The 21,920-nt window shown below is 48.2% G+C and overlaps 1 long non-coding RNA gene across 2 annotated transcripts in view; it reads left to right on the plus strand.

Annotated features, from left to right (window-relative positions):
• LOC135051257 (uncharacterized) overlaps positions 1 to 21,920 on the plus strand; it is a 146,121-nt gene that overhangs the window by 2,134 nt on the left and 122,067 nt on the right. The gene's annotated exons all lie outside the window — the stretch shown is intronic.

Below are 21,920 nucleotides of genomic sequence, written 5' to 3' on the forward strand. Positions count from 1 at the left end.
CTATACTTTCAATGGAAGTTTGGAGAGCCAAAAATCAGTACAGACCATAAAAAAAGGTCATGTACCTGCCAAAAAGGTGCAGCTGAAGGGTATGCCACTGCATCTGCAGTCTCTGTGCTGTATATAGGGGGAAAAAAAACCTTTTACTGTAGTGTCCTATGGGGGTCACTCTGACCTGATCGCTCGCTGCAGTTCATCGCAGCGCAGCAATCAGGTCAGAACTGCCGGCGCATGGCTGGCAGCCGATGGCTGTCATTGCCTAGTGATCGCCTCTGTCTGATTGACAGGCGGAGGCGGTCGCTGGGCAGGAAGTTGGGCATGGCGGCGTTTGGCCACCGTTTTGTGTGCATGGTCCGGCCAACGCAGCCGCTGCGACCAGGGCACCGACGAGTAACTCCCGGCCAGCCACAGAAACTGCACTGGCTGGGAGTAACTCTTCAAGTACAAATGCATTGGCGCTGTGCAATGCTTTTGTACTTGTGCGGGGGATGGGGCCGGCCTGACATGTGGAGCGGACTAGCCCTGTGCTGGGCGTCCCCCCGCATGTCAGTGTAAGTGATCGTAGCTGTGCTAAATTTAGCACAGCTGCGATCAGGTCGGAATGACCCCCTATGTCATGCTGCCAGTCCACCTGCCCCATCCGGCATCAACAATCCACACTCCCTAACCGCTGCGCAGGTGGAACAAAAGCTGCTGCGGCCACCGGCATAGATGTGTATGAAAGTGGCGCAGCGGAAGGCTTTCATAGCCCTCCCTGCGCCGCATACTCTCTGAGCCCTGGAGCCTCCTCTGCACGTGATGTCAGAAGTGCCTCCCCGCCACAGCCGCGCACATATCCCCAGAGGCCCTGACTCTGCAACACAGCACTTGGGCTGCCGGACTGGAAGCTCCGAGATGGCTACTGTAATGGATAGAGTGGGAGATATCGCGGAGGGTAATGTCTGGACGCTGAATCAATGTAAAAGGTGACAGTGCTGTGCAGTGCAGTGTCACTGACAATGCACAGCACTCTCACCTTTTACATTGATTCAGCGAGTCAGTCAGTTTTGCTAGCCAGTCACTATTGTTAGCGCCGGTGTCCCAACGCGCTGCATTACAGGGAAGTAGACGCACTAAATAAACTACAGCTCCCAGCAACCCTTTGCGCCGAAGAATTCCCGCGCTAAGTCCTGCTGGAAGCTGTAGTTTATTGAGTTCATCTTCTTCCCTGTAATGCGGCGCGTTGGGACACCGGAGCTAACAATTGTGATTGGCTGCTGTGTGAGTCTCCAGTAGAGCCACTGCCAAAGGGGGGACAGCAGCACAGCTGCTTCCAGGAGAAGAAGCAGGAGAAGCATTACCTGCCACTCCCCTACCCGTAGTACCTCCGGTCACCATCCGCGGCACCCGCATCCCCCCTATACCACCTACGGTGGCTCCGGACCCCCTCCCTGACCCGTAGCACCCCTGCAACCGCCGCTCCCCCACCTGCCGCACCACCGCACCTGCCCCTCCCCACCCGTGGCACCCCCGCACTCGCGGTGGCTCTGGACCCCCACCCTCGGCACCCATCCCTCCCCCACCACCACACCAGACCCTCCCCCACCCGCGCCACCCCCGCACCCGCCACTTCCCCAACCACAGCACCTACTAGGTGATTCATCAGGCTCTGCGTGCGCTGTTCACACCGTTGCAAGGGGCTGTGACCCCTTAACCATCGCACGCCCTTTATCCGTGCAATATTTAACCACTCACACAATTATGATTGAAGGTAATACTCCATATATTACAAATATTGCACGCCACAAGGGTATGCAAGGGTTAAGGGTGTGTGAAGAGCACCCGTAGGGCGCGATGAATCACCTAGTTATATATATATATATATATATATAAATAGCGGTAATGGCGGCACTCCACAGACTTCAAGTAAATTTAAAACAGCTTGTACTTTATTGCGTCCTACGCCGTTTTGGGTAACAACCCGTCCTCAGGGACAATCATACACGTGTATGATTGTCCCTGACGACGGGTTGTTACCCGAAACGGCGTAGGACGCAATAAAGTACAAGCTGTTTTAAATTTACTTGAAGTCTGTGGAGTGCCGCCATTACCGCTATTTGTATTTGGGTCTATCGAGGACTTATGGAAGGCACCGCAGCCCTTAATTGGAATTCCCCACAATGAGTGCCTGGTTCTTTGGTATGCATATATAAATATATATATATATATATATATATATATATATATAGTACTAGGAAAGAAGAACAAGCGCCTTATGGTGCAATAATTTTGTTAATAGTGTATTTACAAACACAAATAATGGAGAGATCCGTACCAGATAGCAACTTGTGTCAAGGCCTATCAATTCCTTATCCAGTGGCTGTTCTCCACCAGAGGACACAAGAACTGGCGACGGTCAGTTCTTATGAAAGTGTGAGGAGTGGTGTTTCACCAGTTTGTGATCCGGATTGCGCCTCCTGGACCTCCGTTCTCCCCAGCAAAGATACTTCAAAACGCCAACAGAGATTCCAGTTGTAGTTATATATATATATATATATATATATATATATATATATATAGAGATGTGCACCGGAAATTTTTCGGGTTTGTGCTTTGGTTTTGGATTCGGTTTCGCGACAGTGTTTTGGATTCGGACGCGTTTTGGCAAAACCTCCCTGAAATTTTTTTGTCGGATTCGGGTGTGTTTTGGAATTGGGTGGTTTTTAAAAAAACAACAACCTCAAAAACAGCTTAAATCATAGAATTTGGGGGTAATTTTGATCCTATAGTATTATTAACCTCAATAACCATAATTTCCACTCATTTCCAGTCTATTCTGAACCCCTCACACCTCGCAATACTATTTTTAGTCCTAAAATTTGCACTGAGGTCGCTGGATGACTAAGCAAAGCGACCCAAGAGGGCGGCACAAACACCTGGCCCATCTAGGAGTGTCACTGCAGTGTCAGACAGGATGGCACTTAAAAAAATTGGCCCCAAACAGCACATGATGCAAAGAAAAGAGAAAAAGAGATGCATTGTGGTCGCTGGACGGCTAAGCTAAGCGACACAAACACCTCAATATCACAGGAATTATTCGTTCTAATCAATGATATTATTGGTCCAAATCACTGGAAGAAAATGACAAACTCACTGGAATTATTCATTCTAATCAATGGTATTTTTGGTCCAAATCACTGGAAGAAAATGACAAAATCACTGGAATTATTTGTTCTAATCAATGGTATTATTGTTCCAAATCACTGGAAGAAAATGACAAAATCACTATAATTATTCGTAAACATTTGTAGAAAGTCACTGCTTTCTGATTACAGAAATGCTCAGATATTCCTGCAAATCCACAATCCCTTCCCAGAGGAAAAATAAATTGAGAAACTGTTGTTTGTCTTTCCCTTACAAAGGAACAAACCACTTTCCAAGAAGACTGATGTTTTTGAGATTATGGAGACATAATGTTTTTGAATATAAATCCTAAAGCAGGTGGTATATTAGAGCAAAAGAGTGCAAGAGACCAGCCATGCAGTTTCTGAAATATTATGACAAAATGTTACTGTATTTCATAAGCACTCATTCCTAACTCTGCTAAGTACTGTTTGGTATACTGTATCTGGCTTCCATGAGGTAGTTGTCCATTATTTCAGCTTCCATTGACCTATTTGAAAGCGGTAGATGTTATCGATTCTTTTTTTTTATTTTTATTTTCCCCTATTTTGAATTTTCTCCTGCATAGCCCAGTAAAATGTTGCAATGTTAAGTATTGACTTGTGCCTTCTGGGGGTCCACTTCTTCACCAAACCCAGCCAAATCTCATCCTAACCCTCTGTTCCACGTTCTCTATGTACCCCATCTGTGTCACCCATGTCTGTCTACCCCTCCCCTTTAGATTGTAAGCTCTCACGAGCAGGGCCCTCTTCCCTCATGTGCTTATCCTTTGTCTTACTTTAGTATTCTTCAACTGTACCACATCCAGCAGTCTTCTGCCACCTGATACTTATTCCAGTGTCATCTGCTGATGTAACTATGTTTATTTACCCTGTACTTGTCCTATACTGTCATCAACTGTAAGTTGCTGTTTTCCTGTTTGATTATTTATGTTCTCTGTAATTGGGCGCTGCGGAACCCTTGTGATGCCATATAAATAAAGGATAATAATAATAATAATATAGGGTGTATAATCCCCAAGTGTATCTCACACATCACACAGTACAGTATATAGGGTGTATAATCCCCAGGTGTATCTCACACATTGCTCAGTACAGATTACTGGATGTATAATCACCAGGGGGGTCATTCCGAGTTGTTCGCTCGGTATTTTTTCTCGCAACGGAGCGATTAGTCGCTAATGCGCATGCGCAATGTCCGCAGTGCAACTGCGCCAAGTAAATTTGCTATGCAGTTAGGTTTTTTACTCACGGCATTACGAGGTTTTTTCTTCGTTCTGGTGATCGTAATGTGATTGACAGGAAGTGGGTGTTTCTGGGCGGAAACTGGCCGTTTTATGGGTGTGTGAAAAAACGCTACCGTTTCTGGGAAAAACGCGGGAGTGGCTGGAGAAACGGAGGAGTGTCTGGGCGAACGCTGGGTGTGTTTGTGACGTCAAACCAGGAACGAAACTGACTGAACTGATCGCAGATGCCGAGTAAGTCTGGAGCTACTCAGAAACTGCTAAGAAGTGTCTATTCGCAATTCTGCTAATCTTTCGTTCGCAATTTTGATAAGCTAAGATTCATTCCCAGTAGGCGGCGGCTTAGCATGTGCAAAGCTGCTAAAAGCAGCTTGCGAGCGAACAACTCGGAATGACCCCCCAGGTGTATAACACACATCGCACAGTACAGCATATAGGATGTATAATCCCCAGGTGTATCTCACACATCGCTCAGTACAGTATATAGGGTGTACAATCCCCAGGTATATCTCACACATCACACAGTACAGTATATAGGGTGTATAATCCCCAGGTTTATCTCACACATCGCTCAGTACAGTATACAGGGTGTATAATCACCAGGTGTATCACAAACGTTGCACAGTACAGTATACAGGGTGTATAATCCCCAGGTGTATCTCACACATCGCTCAGTACAGATTACAGAATGTATAAAATCACCGGGTGTATAACACACGTCGCACAGTACAGTATACATACTGGTCACAACAATGCAGCAGATATTGAGCACTGATCAGGATACTAGAAGTGACACAGAGCTGCAAGATACAGCAATGGCCTACCAGGGCCGTAACTACGTGTGTGCCAGGTGTGCCTGGCACACAGCGCAGTTGCCCTGAGGGCGCAACAGCCAGCGGCATGTAATGAGTCAAATTGACTTATTACATGCCGCCTCTGCTGTGTGCGCTGCGCTGTTGAGGAGAGAGCAGCGCCGGAGTCAGCGGAGAAGGAGGAGGAGGGAGGGGGACTGGAGCCGCAGCAGCGCTATGTAATTGGTAGTAGCGCCGCTGCAGCTGTCCCCTCTCCTTCCGTATTGGCTGCCCGGCGCTGCTATGAATGCTGGGATGCGGTTCCTTTATCCCAGCATTCACAGCAGCGCCGGGCAGCCAATACGGAAGGAGAGGGGACAGCTGCAGCGGCGCTACTACCAAGTACACAGCGCTGCTGCAGCTCCAGTCCCCCACCCCCCTCATCCTTCTTCCCCTGCATCCGGAGCTGCCACAGCACGAGCTGCCTGACTGCCAGCGGAGAGAGATGGTAAGTATATCCCTCTGTCTCTCTTTCTCTTTCTCTCTCTCTCTCTCTCTCTCTCTTTCTCTATCCTGTCTGCCGCAATGTGTAAAATGGGGGACTGGCTGCTGTCATATGTAAAAAGGGGGGCGCTGTCTGTCACAATGTGTAAAAAGGGGGACTGGCTGCCGTAATGTGTAAAGAGGGGGACGCTGTCTGCCGTAATGTGTAAAAAGGGGGACGCTGTCTGCCGCAATGTGTAAAAAGGGGGACTGGCTGCCGTAATGTGTAAAAAGGGGACGCTGTCTGCCGTAATGTGTAAAAAAGGGGACGCTGCCTGCCGTAATGTGTAAAAAGGGGGACGCTGTCTTCCGTAATGTGTAAAAAAGGGGACGCTGCCTGCCGTAATGTGTAAAAAGGGGGACGCTGTATGTCGTAATGTGTAAAAAGGGGACGCTGTCTGCTATAATGTGTAAAAAGGGGGACTGTCTGCTGTAATGTGTAAAAGGGGCTCTACCTGGTGTAGTGGCGCTACCGTGCAGCGTAATTTGAATAATGGAGACCTCTGTGCACCGTAGTATGAATTGGTATTATTTTGTGGCCACGCCCCTTCCCCATGAAGCCACACCCCTATATATTTTTCATGCTCCTACGGCGCGCACTGCCCCTATCTTGCATGGGGGGGGGGGGGGGCGTCAATGCCGTTTCTTGCACACAGCGCTAAAATGCCTAGTTACGGCACTGTGGCCTACTGTACTGTACTGTACTATATGTATACTGCTGGTCACCAAAATGCTGCACTGTCCTACTATATACTGCTCACAATAATGCAGCACAGAGATAGTATACTTGACACAGAGCTGCAAGATACAGCAATGGCCTACTGTACTGTACTATATGTATACTGCTGGTCACCAAAATGCTGCACTGTCCTACTATATACTGCTCACAATAATGCAGCACAGAGATAGTATACTTGACACAGAGCTGCAAGATACAGCAATGGCCTACTGTACTGTACTATATGTATACTGCTGGTCACCAAAATGCAGCACACTGAGCACAGATATTTGCAGCACACTGAGCACAGATTTGGAGCGTTTTCAGGCAGAGAACATAGATATTTGCAGCACACTGAGCACAGATATGGAGCGTTTTCAGGCAGAGAATGTAGATATTTGCAGCACACTAAGCAGAGATATTTGCAGCACACTGAGCACAGATATTTGCAGCACACTGAGCACAGATTACGGAGCTTTTCAGGGAGATAACGCAGCCACGTCCTCTCCGTTCAATCTCCAATGCACGAGTGAAAATGGCGGCGACGCGCGGCTCTTTATATAGAATACGAATCTCGCGAGAATCCGACAGCGGGATGATGACGTTCGGGGGCGTTCGGGTTAACCGAGCAAGGTGGGAAGATCCGAGGCTGCCTCGGACCCATGTTAAATAGGTGAAGTTCGGGGGGGTTCGGCTCTTGGAGAACCAAACCCGCTCATCTCTAATATATATATATATATATGTCTGGCGGCCTGAGGACGAACTTAATAAATCTAAACGTTGCTTCTGCACATTATCCAGGGGTTTTGCTGCCTGTGATTTATGGATTAAAGTCCTAAGAGTGCCGCCAGACTTCTCTATGCCTATGCATATTTATGCTGTGGAGGGCACCGGGCGCTGTTATCCTGTATTACTATTGGAGTGCCGAATGCCAGTTCTCTCTCTCTCTCTCTCTGTCTATACAGGATATATGGGGGGTGTTCAATTTTACACATATAAAGACATAGGGGTATATTTACTAAGGTCCCGATTTTGACCGAGATGCCGTTTTTTCTTCAAAGTGTCATCTCGGTAATTTACTAAGCAAAAATCACGGCAGTGATGAGGGCATTCGTAATATTTTGGAAGTCCTTGGAAAAAATCACGAATCAATACACCATCGGTCAAATACGCCTGCAATTTGGTAGAAATTAGTGATGAGCGGATTCGGTTTTACTCGGTTTTACTCGGTTCTCAAAACCGAATCTTATTGGCTATCCAAAACACGTGACATAAGTGAGCCAATAAGATTCGGTTTTGAGAACCGAGTAAAACCGAGTAAAACCGAATCCGCTCATCACTAGTAGAAATCGGTCATTTACTAAAAAGTGCAAAACACAAACACTGCCGACAATAGCCAAACACTGCCGTGCTAAAATACAAATCGTGAAAAAGTGCTTAAAAAAAAACAGACCTGCTTTTTTATCCCGTGTTTGTATAGGCATGCAGGGATCCATGAGATCCGTGCATGTTTATCAGTGGGAAGGGGTGGGAAATGTTATAATTTAACAAAAAAAAAATGCGTGGGGTCCCCCCTCCTAAACCAAACCAGCCTCGGGCTCTTTGAGCCGGCCCTGGTTGCAAAAATATGGGAAAAAAATTGACAGGGGTTCCCCCATATTTAAGCATCCAGCACCGGGCTCTGCGCCTGGTCCTGGTTCCAAAAATACGGGGGATAAAAAGCGTAGGGGTCCCCCGTATTTTTTAAACCAGCACCGGGCTCCACTAGCTGGACAGATAATGCCACAGCCGGGGGTCACTTTTATACAGTGCCTTGCGGCCGTGGCATCAAATATCCAACTAGTCACCCCTGGCCGGGGTACCCTGGGGGAGTGGGGACCCCTTCAATCAAGGGGTCCCCCCCCAGCCACCCAAGGGCCAGGGGTGAAGCCCGAGGCTGTCCCCCCCATCCAATGGGCTGCGGATGGGGGGCTGATAGCCTTTGTGAAAAGTGTTTGATATTGTTTTTAGTAGCAGTACTACAAGGCCCAGCAAGCCTCCCCCGCAAGCTGGTACTTGGAGAACCACAAGTACCAGCATGCAGCGGAAAAACTGGGCCGCTGGTACCTGTAGAACTACTACTAAAAAAATACCCCAATAAAGACAACACACACACACCTTGACAGTATAACTTTAATATATCCATCCACACCTCCATATACACATACTTACTTTATGTTCCCACGCAGGTCGGTCCTCTTCTCCAGTAGAATCCATGGTGTACCTGTTGAAAAAATTATAGTCACATAATCCAGTGTTTTAGGCTCCTCGGTAAATCCTTTTGTAATCCACGTACTTGTAAAAATAAAAAAACGGATACCCGACCTCGCACTGAAAGGGGACCCATGTTTTCACATGGGACCCCTTTCCCCGAATGCCAGAAACCCACTCTGACTGATGTCTAAGTGGGTTTCTTCAGCCAATCAGGGAGCGCCACGTTGTGGCACCCTCCTGATCGGCTGTGTGCTCCTGTACTGTATGACAGGCGGCACACGGCAGTGTTACAATGTAGCGCCTATGCGCTCCATTGTAACCAATGGTGGGAACTTTGTGGTCAGCGGTTGACCGAGAGTAACCTCACCGCTGACCTGAAAGTTCCCACCATTGGTTACAATGGAGCACATAGGCGCTACATTGTAACACTGCCGTGTGCCGCCTGTCAGTCCGTACAGGAGCACACAGCCGATCAGGCGGGTGCCAAACGTGGCGCTCCCTGATTGGCTGATGGAACCTTCTTGGACTTAAGTCAGAGGGGGTTCCAGGCATTCGGGGAAAGGGGACCCATGTGAAAACATGGGTCCCCTTTCAGTGCGAGGTCGGGTATCCGTTTTTTTATTTTTACAAGTACGTGGATTACAAAAGGATTTACCGAGGAGCCTAACACACTGGATTATGTGAGTATAATTTTTTCAACAGGTACACCATGGATTCTACTGGAGAAGAGGACCGACCTGCGTGGGAACATAAGGTAAGTATGTGTATATGGAGGTGTGGATGGATGTATTAAAGTTATACTGTCAAGGTGTGTGTGTGTTGTCTTTATTGGGGTATTTTTTTAGTAGTAGTTCTACAGGTACCAGCGGCCCAGTTTTTCCGCAGCATGCTGGTACTTGTGGTTCTCCAAGTACCAGCTTGCGGGGGAGGCTTGCTGGGCCTTGTAGTACTGCTACTAAAAACAATATCAAACACTTTTCACAAAGGCTATCAGCCCCCCATCCGCAGCCCATTGGATGGGGGGGACAGCCTCGGGCTTCACCCTTGGCCCTTGGGTGGCTGGGGGGGGGGACCCCTTGATTGAAGGGGTCCCCACTCCCCCAGGGTACCCCGGCCAGGGGTGACTAGTTGGATATTTGATGCCACGGCCGCAAGGCACTGTATAAAAGTGACCCCCGGCTGTGGCATTATCTGTCCAGCTAGTGGAGCCCGGTGCTGGTTTCAAAAATACGGGGGACCCCTACGCTTTTTGTCCCCCGTATTTTTGGAACCAGGCGCAGAGCCCGGTGCTGGTTGCTTAAATATGGGGGATCCCCTGTCAATTTTTCCCCCATATTTTTGCAACCAGGGCCGGCTCAAAGAGCCCGAGGCTGGTTTGGCTTAGGAGGGGGGACCCCACGCAATTTTTTTTTAAAGTTTAAACATTTTTTTTTACAAGGTGCACAATGAAGCCCTGCACGGATCTCTCAGATCCGGCCGAGATTCATTGTATTAAAGTCAGCAGTGTTTTACAAGTCACTCACGTAAAACACTGCCTAAAAAACGAATGACATCGACATCGGAAAACCCGAAAATGCAGAATACGGCAGCTTAGTAAATTAGTCGTAATCAATTCAAAAAGTTGCATATTTACACTTTCGATGTCATTCGTGATTGAACTTTGACCTCAAACGGGAAAATACGATTCTTAGTAAATTTACCCCATACTGTACATACTGTATGTTTGTATGCTCCTTATTGTATCCCATTCCCCCATCTGTAAGTTCATTACTGCGCCCGCCCCCCCCCCCCCCCATATGTTCTGCACTGTGCCCCCGTTTTCCCCATTATGCTATCTACAACTGCAAACCACCCACCAGGCTGTAAGATCTGTACTGTCTGTGGTCCCACAGATCCCCCATAGGTTATTTACCAAAAGATTGTTTCCTTTTTTTCCCTTGTAACTGGCATGGTTCCTCTTACAGGCAGCAGCAGCATTACAGTGACACTGCTGGCTGCAGACGTAGTCAGGTGCTGCTTGCTGCTGGAGAGCCATCGGCCTGGACAGTGGCGTAACTAGAAATTTTTCTCCCCCAAGCCAAAAAATTCTTCGGCGGCCCCCCCCCCCCCCCATAATTGGTATAAGTAGTAAAGCGACAAATATGCGCGCGCCAAAGGCGCGCTGGCAAAAAGGGTGTGTGACTTAGTTGAAATGGGCGTGGCTTCGCATAAAGGGGCGTGGCATTGCAGGAAAAGTCTACCTTATACCCCAGTTTTGCAACCTGCACGCCCAGACGTTAGCCACCACAGGAAAGAAAAATAATCCTGATTCATGCCCCTTACATTATTTGTCATTTTTCCTCCTTATAGTAATGCCCAGTATACATTATGCCACATACTGCAATGGCCCTTAGACATTATGCCACACACAATAATGCCCATGACACAATATGCACACACTGTAATGCCCCCGACACATTATGCCACACACCGTAATGCCTGTGACACATTATGACAGGAATCGCAATGCCCGTTATACATTATGCTACACACTGCAATGCCCCTGATACATTATAGCACATACAATGTCTGTGACACAATATGACACACACCGCAATGACCCTGAGACATTATACCACATACCACAATGATCGTGATATAGTATACAACACACCGTAATGCCTGACACATTATGACACACACCGCAATGTCCATGATACGTTATGCCACACACCGTAATGCCCATTACACATTAAGTTCTACAGTAAGGCTTCTAATTACTTTTAAATTACCTGCTCGTTGCCAGGGGTTTCATGCTTTTGGTTCCATGTACGGTGCCAGGTATATGCCCCCAGTGCCAGATATTCCTCCACACAGTGCCATGTATATGCCCCCAGTGCCAGATATTCCCCCACAGTGCCGCCAGGTACATGCCCTCAGTGCCAGATATTCCCCCACAGTGCCTGCTCCCCTATTCTCCCCCCCCCCCCAGCGCTCCTTTGTGTTGGAGGGACACGGAGCGCACAGCGCGCGCCTCACCCGTGTCCTTCCTGGCTCTCCTGCGGGTCTAATAAAGGAAGTGCCGGTTCGTGAGCCAATCAGAGCTCACGAACGGCACTTCCTTTATTTCACCGGCCGGAGAGCCAGGAGGAACACTGGAGAGGCGCGCGGGGTGCCCTCCGTGTCCCTCCAACACAGCAGCGGAGGGAAGGAGACCGCAGATTGACATGCGGACGCTCGTCCGCATGTCAATCTGTTCTAAGTCAGTGGCGCCCCCGCAGCCCCTCGCCCCCAAGCCACCGCGAGGACTGCGGGGGCAGTAGTTACGCCACTGGGCCTGGAATAGGTGTATAAGGGCTATGAGGATCAGAATCCTATGTGCCTTGACATCACTTGATGTTATATGTGTCAGCACGGAAGAAGCGCTAATACATTAGAGCACATGTATGAAAGCTTGCAGAGAGATAAAGTGGGGGACAAATAAAGTACCAGTCAATCAGCTCCTAAAGACCATGTTACAGCTGTGTTTGAAAAATGACAGGAGCTAATTAGTTGGTAGTAGGGAGGCCAATCCTGGGCTGTTTTTCAATCCCAGGATTTAGGATTTGCTAGGGTTAAAAAACAAACTAAAAAATACTTTCCCTCCTCAGTTGCGGTTGTCGGCGGGTCCGGGTGGTGGGCAGCGGTGCTGTTGGTGGGTCCAGGCAGCGGGTCTGGCAGGCTGTGAGTATGGGCGGCATCACCATGTCAGGCTGCACAGTCGCACAGCCGGGGGCAGGGGGAGCTGGGCCGCGGCTGAGTCGTATGCTGAATCGGCTCAGATGTTGCCCAGCATTACAAAAAAAAGCATTGGCCCTAATCCCGGGACTGAAAGCTCCAATCCCAGGATTCAATCCCGGACAATGTTAGGTCAAAATCCTGGAATCCCGCCGATCCCAATCCCGGAATTGGCCATCACAGTTGGTAGTTTATCTCTCACCACTTTATCTCTCTTCAAGGTTTGATGCATCTTCTCCACTATATGGTACATAGTGCATCTTATTAGACCCACAGCAGCAGCCATCGCAGTGTAAAAGGAGGAGGCCGCATACAGAGACACCCTTCAGTTTTTTGCTAGATGAATTCAATGGCACCCTCCAGGGCAGCCGCCTAAAGCTGCCTAATGGTAGAGCCGCCCGTGCTCCCTGCCAATAACTTTTTTGTTACATGCCGCTCTGCCCACCAGTTCTTCACTGACATGCCCTCCTTATTCTCCCCATGCCCCTCTTTTCACCACTGTGTCCCACAGCACATCTTCTTCTTACTTAATTAATCTCCATTGCTTTGCAACCACTACCTTTATACTAGTGATGAGCGGGTTCGGTTCCTCGGAAACAGAACCCCCCCGAAATTCACCCATTTTACACGGGTCCGAGGCATACTCGGATTCTCCCGTATGGCTCGGTTAGCCCGAGCGCGCCCGAACGTCATCATCCCGCTGTTGGATTCTCGCGAGATTCGGATTCTATATAAGGAGCCTCGCGTCGCCGCCATTTTCACTCGTGCATTGGAAATGTTAGGGAGAGGACGTGGCTGGCTTCCTCTCCGTTTATTTATGTTGCTGCAAATATTTGTGCTTATTGCTTAATTGTGGGGACTGGGGAGCAGCTGTATTATATAGGAGGAGTACAGTGCAGAGTTTTTCTGATCAGTGACCACCAGTTTTATCCGTTCTCTGCCTGAAAAACCCTCCATATCTGTGCTCAGTGTGCTGCATATATCTGTGCTCACACTGCTTTATTGTGGGGACTGGGGACCAGCAGTATTATATAGGAGGAGTACAGTGCAGAGTTTTGCTGACCAGTGACCACCAGTATTATACGTTGTCTGCCTGAAAAATGCTCCATATCTGTGCTCAGTGTGCTGCATATATCTGTGCTCACACTGCTTTATTGTGGGGACTGGGGACCAGCAGTATTATATAGGATGAGTACAGAGCAGAGTTTTGCTGACCAGTGACCACCAGTATTATACGTTGTCTGCCTGAAAAACGCTCCATATCTGTGCTCAGTGTGGTGCATATATCTGTGCTCACACTGCTTTATTGTGGGGACTGGGGACCAGCAGTATTATATAGGAGGAGTACAGCGCAGAGTTTTGCTGACCAGTGACCACCAGTATTATACGTTGTCTGCCTGAAAAATGCTCCAAATCTGTGCTCAGTGTGCTGCATATATCTTTGCTCACACTGCTTTATTGTAGGGACTGGGGACCAGCAGTATTATATAGGAGGAGTACAGAGCAGAGTTTTGCTGACCAGTGACCACCAGTATTATACGTTGTCTGCCTGAAAAACGCTCCATATCTGTGCTCAGTGTGCTGCATATATCTGTGCTCACACTGCTTTATTGTGGCGACTGGGGACCAGCAGTATTATATAGGAGGAGTACAGCGCAGAGTTTTGCTGACCAGTGACCACCAGTATTATACGTTGTATGCCTGAAAAATGCTCCAAATCTGTGCTCAGTGTGCTGCATATATCTGTGCTCACACTGCTTTATTGTGGGGACTGGGGAACAGCAGTATTATATAGGAGGAGTACAGTGCAGAGTTTTGCTGACAGTGACCACCAGTATATATATCAGTACGGTACGGAAGGCCACTGCTCTACCTACCTCTGTGTCGTCAAGTATACTATCCATCTAGATTCTATACCTGTGGTGCATTTTAGTTTTACAGTTTGCTGACAGTGACCACCAGTATATATAGCAGTACGGTACGGATGGCCACTGCTCTTCCTACCTCTGTGTCGTCAAGTATACTATCCATCTAGATTCTATACCTGTGGTGCATTATAGTTTTGCAGTTTGCTGACAGTGACCACCAGTATATATAGCAGTACGGTACGGAAGGCCACTGCTCTACCTACCTCTGTGTCGTCAAGTATACTATCCATCTAGATTCTATACCTGTGGTGCATTTTAGTTTTGCAGTTTGCTGACAGTGACCACCAGTATATATAGCAGTACGGTACGGAAGGCCACTGCTCTACCTACCTCTGTGTCGTCAAGTATACTATCCATCTAGATTCTATACCTGTGGTGCATTTTAGTTTTGCAGTTTGCTGACAGTGACCACCAGTATATATAGCAGTACGGTACGGAAGGCCACTGCTCTACCTACCTCTGTGTCGTCAAGTATACTATCCATCTAGATTCTATACCTGTGGTGCATTTTAGTTTTGCAGTTTGCTGACAGTGACCACCAGTATATATAGCAGTACGGTACGGAAGGCCACTGCTCTACCTACCTCTGTGTCGTCAAGTATACTATTCATCTAGATTCTATACCTGTGGTGCATTTTAGTTTTGCAGTTTGCTGACAGTGACCACCAGTATATATAGCAGTACGGTACGGAAGGCCACTGCTCTACCTACCTCTGTGTCGTCAAGTATACTATCCATCTAGATTCTATACCTGTGGTGCATTTTAGTTTTGCAGTTTGCTGACAGTGACCACCAGTATATATAGCAGTACGGTACGGAAGGCCACTGCTCTACCTACCTCTGTGTCGTCAAGTATACTATCCATCTAGATTCTATACCTGTGGTGCATTTTAGTTTTGCAGTTTGCTGACAGTGACCACCAGTATATATAGCAGTACGGTACGGAAGGCCACTGCTCTTCCTACCTCTGTGTCGTCAAGTATGCTATCCATCTAGATTCTATACCTGTGGTGCATTTTAGTTTTGCAGTTTGCTGACAGTGACCACCAATATATATAGCAGTACGGTATGGAAGGCCACTGCTCTACCTACCTCTGTGTCGTCAAGTATACTATCCATCTAGATTCTATGCCTGTGGTGCATTTTAGTTTTGCAGTTTGCCGACAGTGACCACCAGTATATATAGCAGTACGGTACGGAAGGCCACTGCTCTACCTACCTCTGTGTCGTCAAGTATACTATCCATCCATACCTGTGGTGCATTTCAGTTGTGCGCAGTATATATAGTAGTAGGCCATTGCTATTGATACTGGCATATAATTCCACACATTAAAAAATGGAGAACAAAAATGTGGAGGTTAAAATAGGGTAAGATCAAGATCCACTTCCACCTCGTGCTGAAGCTGCTGCCACTAGTCATGGCCGAGACGATGAAATGCCATCAACGTCGTCTGCCAAGGCCGATGCCCAATGTCATAGTAGAGAGCATGTAAAATCCAAAAAACAAAAGTTCAGTAAAAGGACCCAAAAATCAAAATTGAAAGCGTCTGATGAGAAGCGTAAACTTGCCAATATGCCATTTACGACACGGAGTGGCAAGGAACGGCTGAGGCCCTGGCCTATGTTCATGGCTAGTGGTTCAAATTCACATGAGGATGGAAGCACTCATCCTCTCACTAGAAAAATGAAAAGACTTAAGCTGGCAAAAGCACAGCAAAGAACTGTGCGTTCTTCTAAATCACAAATCCCCAAGGAGAGTCCAATTGTGTCGGTTGCGATGCCTGACCTTCCCAACACTGGACGGGAAGAGCTTGCGCCTTCCACCATTTGCACGCCCCCTGCAAGTGCTGGAAGGAGCACCCGCAGTTCAGTTCCTGATAGTCAAATTGAAGATGTCAGTGTTGAAGTACACCAGGATGAGGAGGATATGGGTGTTGCTGGCGCTGGGGAGGAAATTGACAAGGAGGATTCTGATGGTGAGGTGGTTTGTTTAAGTCAAGCACCCGGGGAGACACCTGTTGTCCGTGGGAGGAATATGGCCATTGACATGCCTGGTCAAAATACCAAAAAAATCAGCTCTTCGGTGTGGAATTATTTCAACACAAATGCGGACAACAGGTGTCAAGCCGTGTGTTGCCTTTGTCAAGCTGTAATAAGTAGGGGTAAGGACGTTAACCACCTAGGAACATCCTCCCTTATACGTTACCTGGACCGCATTCATCAGAAGTCAGTGACAAGTTCAAAAACTTTGGATGACAGCGGAAGCAGTCCACTGACCACTAAATCCCTTCCTCTTGTAACCAAGCTCCTGCAAACCACACCACCAACTCCCTCAGTGTCAATTTCCTCCTTACCCAGGAAAGCCAATAGTCCTGCAGGCCATGTCACTGGCAAGTCTGACGAGTCCTCTCCTGCCTGGGTTTCCTCCGATGCATCTTCCTTCACATTCTCCCGCAGCTGGGGGTGCGAGGAAAAGGCTAAGAATTCCGAGCCCACCCGCTGGCGGTGATGCAGAGCAGTCTGGAGCGAGTGCTGACATCTGGTCCGGACTGAAGGAGCTAAATGGGGGTTTGTGAGGACTGCGCTTTCACCTGGTGTTATAAAGTGAGTAGCTGCTATGGAGAGAAATTAAGGTAACCACAGACCTTCGTTGTACAAATGTAGAAAATGTATTACTCCCAGCGCTTGGTCAATATCACACATACAGCTTGAAAATTGTTGAATTAATTTTTATTTTATTTATAGACATGTAAATAAATAATGGATAAAAAATAATAAGAATAATTTAAAAGCTAGATAGGTATACCGTATATGTGTGTTATATAACAATTAAAATTCTACAGCTCTAAATGCCAGTATAAACATGTAACAAACAAAGACAAATAGTGAAAAAAAGACGAAAACTTAGGGTTTTGGTGAATAGGAAAAAGTACCAGATGAAAACAGTATGAATAGTTATGGAGATGGGTAGATACGCTAGTGTGCGTTTTACTCTATCCACCAGTATATGTATGTATAGTTTGTTGATATTATTCTAAAGATGCCAGGTTATGTTATGAAACAAAAAGATTAAGGTCCTGGGAAAAGTAACAATATTGTTACAGCAGTGCCGTAACTAGACATTTTAGCGCTGTGTGCAAGAAACGGCATCAGCGCCCCCCCCGTTAACGTAAACCGGCGGCAATGCGAAAAATATAGGGGCGTGGCTTTACTGGAAAGGGGTGTGGCCACAAAATAATACCAATTCATACAATGGTGCACAGTAGTCTCCATTATTCAAGTTACGCCGCACAGTAGCGCCACTACAACAGGTAGTGCCCTGTTTTTACACATTACGGCAGACAGCATCCCCTTTTTTACACATTACGGCAGACAGCGTCCCCTTTTTTACACATTACGGCAGACAGCGGCCCCTTTTTTACACATTACGGCAGACAGTGTCCCCATTTTTACACAATACGGCAGACAGCGTCCCCTTTTTTACACATTACAGCAGACAGCATCCCCTTTTTTTTTACACAGTACGGCAGGCAGAGTCCTCTTTTTACTCAGTATGGCAGGCCAGGCGCTTAAGTACATACATTATGGCCGGAGGTGGAAGAAACGATGGTGCCCCCCTCCCCCGCACACATAATCACATATATACACCCAGCAACATGTATACATATATACACAACCACACATATACATATATGCACAGTGCACACAGCCACATATATACACACACACACACACACACACTCAGCCGCATATACACACAGCCACATGTACTCATATACAGGCAAAGCCAAATATATATACTCTTACTCTTTATCCCCACCCTGGCACTGTCCCCTGTGTGTCCCCTCTCTTCTTACCAGTTCCTCCTCATGCAGCCTCTGCTGGGGGTGGTCTTCTCCTCTGCTGGATCAGCCTCTGTGTGCGGGAGCCGTGGCCGCTGCTGCACCTGCCTCTGCCTGCGTGTCCTGAGGTGGGAGCCGGAGAGTGGGTGCGGGGTCCATCCACCCGGGTGCCATAAAACGGGAGCCAGGCAGCCGGAGTGTAAGGATGCAACCATTGGGGCACAGGCGGAGGGAGCCGGGCAGCAGGGACACATGAGGCGGGTGCCGGGCTGCAGAACACACGAGGCGGAAGCCGGGCAGCAGGGGGACAGGCAGCGGAAGCCGGGCAGCAGCGGGACCGGCTGAGGGAGCTGAGCAGCAGGGGGACAGGAGGCAGGTGCCGGGCTGCATAGTACAGAAGGCGGAAGCCGGGCAGCAGGGGGACAGGCAGCGGAAGCCGGGCAGCAGCGGGATCGGCTGAGGGAGCTGAGCAGCAGGGGGACAGGAGGCAGGTGCCGGGCTGCATAGTACAGAAGGCGGGAGCCGGGCAGCAGGGGGACAGGCAGCGGAAGCCGGGCAGCAGGGTGACCGGCTGAGGGAGCCGAGCAGCAAGGGGACAGGAGGCGGGTGCCGGGTTGCATAGTACAGGAGGCGGGAGCCGGGCAGCTGGGGGACAGGCGGAGGGTACCGGGCTGCGGAGTACAGGAGGCGGGAGCCGGGCAGCAGGGGGACAGGAGGCGTGTTACACTGCAAACATCACCTCCCCCTTGGATGCTCACACTGGCTGCAGCACACACAGTACGGCGGCTTGTAATGAGTCAGTTTGACTCATTACAATGCCGCTGACAGTTGCGCCCTCAGGGAGACTGCGCTGTGTGCCAGGCACCGCTGGCACACACGTAGTTACGGCACTGTGTTATACAGTGTCTCCGTCCAAGAGGGATTTTTGTGCAGGTGGATACAATTTCTCAGTTTCTGTATCGTTACTCACAGTCTTTGTAGTCAGAGACAGTGCTGTATCCGCACTCGTCCAGGGGATCCTCTGTGTCCTGTTGGATGCCGCTGTTCGTAGCGTGCTGGGGATATCTTGCCCGCACTCGTCCAGGTGTTAGTCTTTATGGTCGGAACAGTGCTGTATCTGCACTTGTCCCGGGGACCCTCTGTGTCCTGTTAGGTGCCGCTACTCATAGCGTGCTGGGGTTGCTTATTCACACTCGTCCAGGCGGTATTTTGTGTTTAGCTCAAAAAAACAGTTTTTCAGTGGTGTATGAGCGGGCGCTGATCCGGGGTACGGAGTAGTCGTCTGCCGGCAGACTTGAATGGGGTTTGTGCCGCGGGAGGACAATGTCTAAGTCCGAGCTCGTGGCTGATCTACGCGTTTCACCCGTTGCTTCAGGCTTCGTCAGGATACCCATTCATTCATGCTCCGTACCTTTATCCTCCGGTTTGCCCTTTCTCGTGGGCTGTGTATTACGTAATTTCCGCCCTTACTCCTCCGTGTGGTGACACTTATCTGTGTATTCCAAAACTAAAAGGACACATATATATATATAACGAGACACATATATGTTTATATGTGTAAGGGGAGAGTACAAAGAGAAGAAGAGAGAGAGCGCCGCAAGTGTGCTGGAAGGAGACATACAATTTCTATTGTCGCTTGCATAGCGGGTTATTATTGCATGTTAGTATTACTAATATGAAAATTAATTTTCGGTATTACAATAGTAAATTGGTAAAAGAGGGGGTAAATTAACTTTTGTAAAAACAAAATGAAAAATAATAAATAATAATAAGTAATAAAAAATGTTGAAAAAGTGAGATGATAATAATATATATAAGAAATATGAAAGAAAAATGTATACATATAATTACAGAATTTAAAAAATGGCCCATCTAGGAGTGACACTGCAGTGTCAGGCAGGATGGCACTTCAAAAAAATTGTCCCCAAACAGCACATGATGCAAAGAAAAAAAGAGGCGCACCAAGGTCGCTGTGTGACTAAGCTAAGCGACACAAGTGGCCGACACAAACACCTGGCCCATCTAGGAGTGGCACTGCAGTGTCAGGCAGGATGGCACTTCAAAAAAATAGTCCCCAAACAGCACATGATGCAAAGAAAAAAATAGGCGCAATGAGGTAGCTGTGTGACTAAGCTAAGCAACCCAACTGGCCGACACAAACACCTGGCCCATCTAGGAGTGGCACTGCAGTGTCAGACAGGATGGCAGATTTAAAAAATTGTCCCCAAACAGCACATGATGCAAAGAAAAAAAGAGGCGCACCAAGGTCGCTGTGTGACTAAGCTAAGCGACCCAAGTGGCCGACACAAACACCTGGCCCATCTAGGAGTGGCACTGCAGTGTCAGGCAGGATGGGACTTCAAAAAAATTGTCCCCAAACAGCACATGATGCAAAGAAAAAAAGAGGCGCACCAAGGTCGCTGTGTGACTAAGCTAAGCGACCCAAGTGGCCGACACAAACACCTGGCCCATCTAGGAGTGGCACTGCAGTGTCAGGCAGGATGGCACTTCAAAAAAATTGTCCCCAAACAGCATATGATGCAAAGAAAAATGAAAGAAAAAAGAGGTGCAAGATGGAATTGTCCTTGGGCCCTCCCACCCACCCTTATGTTGTATAAACAGGACATGCACACTTTAACGAACCCATCATTTCAGCGACAGGGTCTGCCACACGACTGTGACTGAAATGACTGGTTGGTTTGGGCCCCCACCAAAAAAAGAAGCAATCAATCTCTTCTTGCACAAACTGGCTCTACAGAGGCAAGATGTCCACCTCATCATCATCCTCCAATTCCTCACCCCTTTCACTGTGTACATCCCCCTCCTCACAGATTATTAATTCGTCCTCACTGGAATCCACCATCTCAGGTCCCTGTGTACTTTCTGGAGGCAATTGCTGCTGGTGAATGTCTCCACGGAGGAATTGATTATAATTAATTTTGATGAACATCATCTTCTCCACATTTTCTGGAAGTAACCTCGTACGCCGATTGCTGACAAGGTGAGCGGCTGCACTAAACACTCTTTCGGAGTACGCACTGGAGGGAGGGCAACTTAGGTAGAATAAAGCCAGTTTGTGCAAGGGCCTCCAAATTGCCTCTTTTTCCTGCCAGTATACGTACGGACTGTCTGACGTGCCTACTTGGATGCGGTCACTCATATAATCCTCCACCATTCTTTCAATGGTGAGAGAATCATATGCAGTGACAGTAGACGACATGTCAGTAATCGTTGGCAGGTCCTTCAGTCCGGACCAGATGTCAGCACTCGCTCCAGACTGCCCTGCATCACCGCCAGCGGGTGGGCTCGGAATTCTTAGCCTTTTCCTCGCACCCCCAGTTGCGGGAGAATGTGAAGGAGGAGATGTTGACGGGTCACGTTCCGCTTGACTTGACAATTTTCTCACCAGCAGGTCTTTGAACCTCTGCAGACTTGTATCTGCCAGAAAGAGAGATACAACGTAGGTTTTAAATCTAGGATCGAGCATGGTGGCCAAAATGTAGTGCTCTGATTTCAACAGATTGACCACCCGTGAATCCTGGTTAAGCGAATGAAGGGCTCCATCCACAAGTCCCACATGCCTAGCGGAATCGCTCTGTTTTAGCTCCTCCTTCAATGTCTCCAGCTTCTTCTGCAAAAGCCTGATGAGGGGAATGACCTGACTCAGGCTGGCAGTGTCTGAAC

Source organism: Pseudophryne corroboree, chromosome 2, assembly GCF_028390025.1.
Source record: "Pseudophryne corroboree isolate aPseCor3 chromosome 2, aPseCor3.hap2, whole genome shotgun sequence".
In the NCBI taxonomy this organism is placed as follows: Eukaryota; Metazoa; Chordata; class Amphibia; order Anura; family Myobatrachidae; genus Pseudophryne; species Pseudophryne corroboree.